This window comes from Amphimedon queenslandica, unplaced genomic scaffold (genome assembly GCF_000090795.2).
Source record: "Amphimedon queenslandica unplaced genomic scaffold, v1.1 AMPQUscaffold_13209, whole genome shotgun sequence".
Classification (NCBI taxonomy): Eukaryota; Metazoa; Porifera; class Demospongiae; order Haplosclerida; family Niphatidae; genus Amphimedon; species Amphimedon queenslandica.
In genome coordinates this window covers 1-6,407 of record NW_003546555.1, presented here as the reverse complement: position 1 = coordinate 6,407, position 6,407 = coordinate 1, and the positions used below count along the sequence as shown (strand labels likewise).

At 33.2% G+C, this 6,407-nt stretch overlaps 4 long non-coding RNA genes across 4 annotated transcripts; 3 read left to right on the top strand and 1 right to left on the bottom strand.

Moving 5' to 3' along the window:
- Window positions 1–264: 264 nt before the first annotated feature.
- On the top strand, window positions 265–922 carry LOC109584441 (uncharacterized). Its single transcript, XR_002186004.1, has 2 exons — window positions 265–401; window positions 783–922. It is a non-coding gene; the product is annotated as an uncharacterized LOC109584441 (long non-coding RNA).
- Window positions 923–1,068: 146 nt separating this feature from the next.
- Window positions 1,069–1,574, top strand: LOC109584443 (uncharacterized). The gene is made up of 3 exons (XR_002186006.1): window positions 1,069–1,109; window positions 1,397–1,480; window positions 1,535–1,574. It is a non-coding gene; the product is annotated as an uncharacterized LOC109584443 (long non-coding RNA).
- Window positions 1,575–1,580: 6 nt separating this feature from the next.
- Window positions 1,581–1,825, top strand: LOC109584442 (uncharacterized). Its single transcript, XR_002186005.1, has 3 exons — window positions 1,581–1,618; window positions 1,675–1,752; window positions 1,807–1,825. It is a non-coding gene; the product is annotated as an uncharacterized LOC109584442 (long non-coding RNA).
- A 2,329-nt stretch (window positions 1,826–4,154) lies between these two features.
- LOC109584455 (uncharacterized) lies at window positions 4,155–6,293 on the bottom strand. The gene is made up of 3 exons (XR_002186020.1): window positions 6,205–6,293; window positions 4,366–4,501; window positions 4,155–4,268 (listed from the first exon to the last, which is right to left on the bottom strand). It is a non-coding gene; the product is annotated as an uncharacterized LOC109584455 (long non-coding RNA).
- Between the last annotated feature and the right edge of the window lie 114 nt (window positions 6,294–6,407).

The following is a 6,407-nucleotide window of genomic DNA, read 5'->3' as shown; positions in this document are numbered from 1 at the left end:
TGTGTATGTGTATGTGTGTAGATGCAGACACTTAGTAAGTTCTTAATTGAGGACTCACATGATATAATAACAGACTCAGTTGTGTATACTTGTCTATTAATATATTGTGTATTATTAATTTTATTATGTCATCTTTGTGTTACATGAAACACACTGTGCAGTCTATGAAACTGTGAGTTAGTTATTGTGTTTATTAACCAGATATCAAATCAATTTATATGTTATACACAAATTAATTATTATTGTTTTAATTTTATAGATTAATATACCAGACGATGTCACTAACAGACAATGGCATTCTCTCTCAGTGTGGAGTGTGACCCCAACTACTAACTGGATAATTGAGTGTGGTGGAGATAGAGGCTATTCAACACTAAGTGATACAGCAGTTATTGAACTCAGTAAGCACATGTAGACCGTAGTAGATACAATGTGTATTGATTATGTAATGATAATTAGTAATAATAATATTACAATAAAGTAAGTAATTCTTATGATGAATGTTTAATGAGAGCATTTGACATATACCTATGATACTAATTATTACCAATTCATTCCTGCTATGTACAATAGTGAATTATAATGACTGCAGATACAGAAACACTGATATTAATAGGAGCTAGAGTGAATGAAATAATTTTCAGTGTATTTATATACAATAATATGTTCATGTGGTTAACTGTGTAAACTGACAGAGGTCACACGTAATAAGTTTACCATAGTAACTATAACTGTAATTAATTTGTGTATTTCTTATTCTCCACTATTTTGTTACTGTATAGGATTTACTAATGATAATGATTGGTCTACTAGTGTAATACCTCTGGACCAGTATCAAGATCAACTAAGAAGAAGGATACTGGGTGATTGGGAGAATTTAGGATTAAGCAAAGAGGTTCAATTACTCAGAGGACACCTACAAGAAAGAGAGAGGAAATTCTATGAGGAACAGCTTCAAAGAGAAATAAAAGAGAAGGAGCAGATACAGCAAGATCGAGACAAAGAGCAGCAACAGCTTCTTCAAGAAAAGGCAACACTTAGTCGGCAACTTGATGATGCTACCACTCTCCTTGAGCAAGCAGAAAAGGATAAATCAAGTCTTGAATTAGGTACTGTTGTGTTGTACTGTTGTTTATGTGTACATTGTTTACATTATAATACTAGTGGATTAGAGAATGTTGAGTATGGTAAATAGTATCCTGTACTCAATATAGGGCAAATTGTTCATGCACTAGAAATAATGAGATTTATGTAGAGTGAGCTCTGTTTACCATATATGGTATCAGGAGCAATAATCATAGTACATGTATTTATGGGCTACTGTACATGCAGTCCAAATTTGTATAAGCTACAAATATCATTTTATCCTTAACCTTTGTATTTTTATTGATAACAGAATATAATGAGAAGCTTAAAGTTAACGATGCTGAAATATTGGAAATAAAGACACAAGAAGAGGAGAAGAAACAGATTGTTACTGGTTAGTGTATCATCAGTACATAATATTAGATGAGAGAATATTCTATTAATGTAGAAGATTATGAGAAACTGAAACTCAAAGTAGCTGATATGGAGGAGGAGAAGGAACAATATCTCAAGAAGAAACAGATCATTATTGGTTAGTTAACTTCACACACAGCATGTATTAGACGAGAGAATATGTTTATTGTGTAGATGACAATCAAGATCTTATTTCTGAGAAAGACAAAGTTATAGCCAAACTGACATTAAATGAGAAACAGATCATTACTGGTTAGTGTATCATCATCAATCAATAATAATTATTAATATTCTATTAATTTATAGACCTTAAAGAAAAGGAGTTGTACATAGCCAAACTAGTGAAGGAAAGACAAGAGAGGGTCCTCAAGCAACCTATCAAAGAGACTAGTTCCATTGGACTACAATTTAATTACCTGATCCCTTCAATGGGTAAATTAATCATGTACATGTACATGTACACATGTGAATGATTGTGTGTGTACTATACTGGTATTAGATATGATGTGTCTTTATTGTTTCAGATTCACTAGACTCTAGTGTCATTAAAGCTGGACAGAAGCTTTTTATCCTACAAGGAGACAGGTCTGACTCACTCCAGTGGGAGAAATATGGATTCAGATTAGAGTGTCCTAAAGGAGCAGTGTCCAAGGATACCGAAGTAGCTGTTACTGCACTAGCTGGTGGTAATTTCAAGGTACCCAAAGGTACTGTGCTAGTGAGTGCAGTATATGCAATATCAGTATCTAAGACACTATTAAAACCACTGGTAATAGAGCTACAACATTGTGTGGATCTAAGGAAGACTAGTCAGACTGGTTACCTCAAGTTTGTGAGAGCTCCACTGAAGTCTCCTTACCAGTTCAGTATAGTTGAAGGAGGATCTTTTAGAGTTGGGAAAAGATATGGATCAATAAAGCGTGAGCAGTTCTGTTGTATGGGTATTGTAGCTGAGATGAGTAATGGAGACACACCTAGTGACAGTGAGAGTGAGGAAGGTTATGAGACACCACCTGAAGGTACATGTATGATGGAAATAGTGTTTTATTATTAATAATGTGCAATAATAGGATCAACTGATGACGCACATAATGATAGTGGTAATGGAGCAGGAGAGACTAGTGAGAGAACTACCTCACCAATAAATACTGGACTATCTCAAGGTATGTGTGACTGTAATTGTGTTGTATAAAGTTTCATTTTCATAATAGAATCAGTAACTGAGGACTCTAATCAAAAAGTAAAAGAAGTTGAGTCTACTTCTGGTATGTATGCATGGTATAATTTATTAAGTACATTGATAATGAGGTTTTGTATTATTAGGTTCATCTAATGTTTGCAATGAGTCAACTGAAGATGAAGTGAAACAAAAACCAAATGAAGACAAAGGTATATGTTACAGTTATTATTTTTTCATTTATAATTGTTATACAGGAGTCACTCTACTGTACACTGGAATGATGTATCATGAAGAGAAGAAAGTTAATCAATGGATGACTACATTTTCTGTTGTTAGAGATTTAGAAGTCCTTCAGCAAGTATGTAATGTAATTTAATTATGAAGAATGTTATTAATTGGAATTTTAGTATTTAGAGAACAGACATTCTAAAGCTGAACAAGATGGACCATTTGTCATGTTCAAGTACAATCAACCAGATGGTATCCTTCAGTTGTGTCTACAAGATACTCCATCACTTGAATCAGGATGGACTGTACATCCTAACCAATCCCCAATGCAAGTATGTACAGTGTACATGTGTATAATACACAGTATATGACTGTTACCTATTATTATAGATACGTCAATACGTAGTGGACAAGTTTATAGACAATCCTTTGTGTTCCAGTATCCATATATTAGTGTATGCTGAAATTGGTGTTGCTAAAAGGCCACTTCATTGCCCCATTGAATTAATTGGAATAGATCCTTCAATAATAATTTACATCAACCGAACACCTCCTGCTGTTCCCTTATCAACGAGTAAGTCAATGAGTCAATGTTAATTACATTAAAATTAATTCTTATTATCTTATTTCACAGATCCAACCTCCTCCTCTAATGTAGTACATGAATCAACGTCAGTAACATCCACTGGAGGAGCTAGTAAGTGATAATACTGTGTGTATATACTGACCTTTGACCTCTATTAGGTCCATCAGCTACTGTTGATGTCAATAAAGTAAAGAAAGTGATTGATGATGTTCTTGTATCTCATTATGCTGATCTCAATTCTCTTAAGACGTCTCTCTCAGATCTTGCCAGTCAGTTATATGCAGCTCATCTTATTAGTGATGAAGTCAGAGAGACTCATAGCATGGAAAAGTTTATTACAGAGTTCAAGGCTAGTCTTAGTTTCAAGAAGAAGTTACCTCAAGTGCAGGAGCACTGTCAAAAGTTCTTAAGCTCATTCATTGCTGTAAGAGGCAGTTATGCTGATGCAGCAATAGCTTTAGGTGAGGACTGGGTTGAAGCTATTAGGAATGAACTGGGACTTGATTTTAATATCAACATTGATGCTTAATATGCATTCAATTGATTGCTTAATTTGCTTTGTTATTATTGCTTGTTTTGAATTTTATTATTTTTTTAATTTTGTTAAGTCACAAATAATTATTAATGAAGAAAAGTTTAGCAAATTATTAATGTTGGTAAAATTTAATTCTGCTAATGACAAACAAAGTACAAACAGTACCAGTATCTTGATACCAAGTGATCTTGAACAATCCTAGTTCTTATAGCAACTGATACTACCACATAATAAATCACCTAATAATAATAATAATAATAATAACAATGATAGACAGACATTGATAAACTGACTTGTCCTTCACCCAATTGTACATTAGTCTTAAACCAGACCCACCTGTTTCAACTTGTATGGGTTCATTGAGGAAGAATATCCTCTGATGCCAGTGAGTGGGTGTATCTTGAGGACTAGTACTGAAGTACACAGGATAAGAGGGAACCTCAAACCCAATGACAAAGTATCCAACAAGACCCTACAACATATTAATAATAAACCAGACCTTAGGGAACTTGTTACATGTACATGTACAACATTGATCAGTACTAAGTTACTAACTGCAGTGGCAATGCACTGAATGCATTTTGAGGGTTGAAATTTGTAAATCAGACAAAAAGCTCAAAGACACAATAATTGGAGGTGATTTGGAACCACTTTTCAGAAATTGCCTCAGTTTCAAAATGGTCAAAACTCCAATATGCACCAGAATTAAAAAAAAAACATAATTATGGTGACTTCGGAAACATTTTTCAGAACAAATCTTTGCTCTTCTTTAAAAATCTGCTCGTTTTAAAAGTGCTCACAACTTAAAAATTATTTGTTGGAATCAGCTCAACCTTTCTATGCAGCATAAGGACATAATATGTATTAGAAAATGTAATAAAAACTGGGGGTGATTTCGAAGCCATTTTTTGAAAAAACCATGGGCTATAGTACAGGGTACTTTTCAAAAAATGCTCATAACTAGAAAAATGTTTGTCAGAATCAGCTCGAACTTTCTATACAGCATAAGGACATCAATATGTATCAGAAAATGTAATAAAAACTGGGGTGATTTTGGAGTCATTTTTTTCAAAAAAACCATGGGCTATAGCCTTGGGTATTTTTCAAAATTTGGCCAATTTTTTAAAATGCTCATAACTCAAAAAATTTAAGTTGGTATCAGTTTAAACTTTCTACACAACATAAGGACATCAATATGTATCAGAAATAGAAATAAAAACTAGGGGTGATTTTGGAGCCATTTTTTGGGAAAAACCATGGGCTATAATAGCCTTGGGTATTTTTCAGATTTTGGCTACTTTTTAAAAATGGCCGTAACTTGAAAACTTAAAGTCGGAATCAGCTCAAACTTTCTACAGAGCATAAGTACATCAATATGTATCGGAAAATGTAATAAAAATTGGGGGTGATTTCGGAGCCATTTTTTGCAAAAACCATGGACTATTATAGCCTTCGGTATTAATTTTTCAAAATTTGGCCAATTTTTTAAAGTGCTCATAACTCAAAAAATTTAAGTCAGAATCAGTTCAAACTTTCTATGCAGCATAAGGACATCAATACATGTCAATATTAGAAATTCAATATCGTTTTGTGCTTTCTTCTAACAGACAATCAACAAATTTGTTCTTAAAAATTGCTAAGTGTTTCGTCACACCATTTCTGAAGCATGTTTTCTTATTCCAGCTCTTTGTTCATCACTGTAACCATGACAAACACGTACATGTACAATAGTACATGTAGTTAAATCGAGTACATTTCATTTCAGTTTGGATTTGAATCAGACTATTGACCTTATTATTGAAAAAGGAACTCATTCAGATAATGGGCCATTAGCATGGACAATAACAATAGATTTCTTCAAATACATGTACTTGAGCAGTGCTATGATAATTAAGGTGTGGCTTTGGGAAGAGTTAATTAAATGGGGGTGCAGTGTGTTCATTAGTTAATTTATTCTTGCGATATACATGTTACATGTACATGTACATGTATAAACTAAGAAATGATTATGTGAACTTCACAAAAATTGCACAGATAAAAAACAAACCATTCATACAATATTTTGTTAGGTGCTCTACTATACACTACTCTACTATACTACTATGCATCATGATGTACATTATGCATCAAAAATGATAAACGACATCTACATATACAATTCACAGTATATTATACCTGGATCTCCCACTAGTAGTAAGTGACAGTCACCTCTAACACGAGTGCCAGACTCATCAACATACTACAATAAATGAATTTATACATTACTTCACAATTTACAATGGCTATAGTATAAATGCTAGATTATAATAAAGACTTCATAAAATACAGGCAGTGACAGTACTTACATGTACATTGTAAATGTAACAAGCTTCTAAGCA